Raw genomic sequence first — 1197 nt, 5'->3', positions numbered from 1 at the left:
AGACAAAAATGATAGAGATTTAACAGAAAAAAGAGATTAAGAGGTGGCAAGAATACACAAAAGAGGGGGCAGCTAGATGGCGCAGTGGTTAAAGCACCAGCCCTGGATTCAGGAGTACCTGAGTTCAAATCCGGCCTCAGACACTTGACACTTACTAGCTGTGTGACCCTGGGCAAGTCACTTAACCCCCATTGCCTACAAAAAAAAAAAAGAATACACAAAAGAATTATATAAGAAAGATCTTAACATTACCTTTAACCAAGATGGTGTGGTTATTGATCTAGAGCCAGACATTCTGGAGAATGAAGTAAAGTGGGCCTTAGGAAGCATTACTAACAAGGCTAGTGGAGGTAATGGAATTCCATCTGAGCTATTTAACACACTAAAAGATGATGTTGTTAAATTGTTGCACTTGCCTTTCTCGCTTCCCGGCCATTTTTGGCTACAGGTCTCTGGCTGAGGGTCTTCCTGCACCACAAGCAGGAAGATGGTGGCCACAAAGAAGACGAAAAAGTCGCTGGAGTCCATCAACTCGAGGCTCCAGCTGGTGATGAAAAGCGGCAAATATGTGCTAGGCTACAAACAGACCCTGAAAATGATCAGACAAGGCAAAGCCAAATTAGTCATCTTGACCAACAACTGCCCCAGCCTTGAGGAAATCAGAGATAGAATATTATGTTATGTTGGCCAAAACTGGTGTACATCACTACAGTGGCAGCAACATTGAATTGGATACAGCATGTGGGAAGTACTACAGAGTTTGTACACTGGCTACCATTGATCCAGGTGATTCTGACATCATTAGAAGCATGCCAGAACAGACCAGTGAAAAGTAAATTGTACAAAAGTATTCTTTAATAAACTGGCCAAAGCTTGTTTTTTAAAAAAAAGTGTTGCACTCAATATACTAGCAAAGTTGGAAAACAACAGTAGCCACTGGATTGGAAAAAAAATCAGCTTACATCCCAATCCTAAAGAAGGGCAATACAAAGGATTGTTCATTTCACAAACCAACAAGAATATGCCTAAGATTCTGCAAGTTAGGCTTCAGCAATATGTGAACAAAGAATTACCAGAAGAGCAGGATGGTCTTCAAAGAGACAGAAGAACTATAGACCAAATTGCCACCATTCACTGGATTATAGAGAAAAGAAGGGATTTCCAAGACATCTACTTCTGCTTCATCGTCTGCACTAA

At 40.9% G+C, this 1197-nt stretch overlaps 1 pseudogene; it reads left to right on the top strand.

Annotated features, from left to right (window-relative positions):
* The first annotated feature begins 487 nt into the window (after positions 1-487).
* On the top strand, positions 488-836 carry LOC122727682 (annotated as a pseudogene).
* The last annotated feature ends 361 nt before the right edge of the window (positions 837-1197 follow it).

The sequence above is a fragment of the Dromiciops gliroides genome, chromosome 5, assembly GCF_019393635.1.
Source record: "Dromiciops gliroides isolate mDroGli1 chromosome 5, mDroGli1.pri, whole genome shotgun sequence".
In the NCBI taxonomy this organism is placed as follows: Eukaryota; Metazoa; Chordata; class Mammalia; order Microbiotheria; family Microbiotheriidae; genus Dromiciops; species Dromiciops gliroides.
Note: the sequence above shows the minus strand (reverse complement) of the source record. Positions and strands in the feature narration are given on the sequence as shown.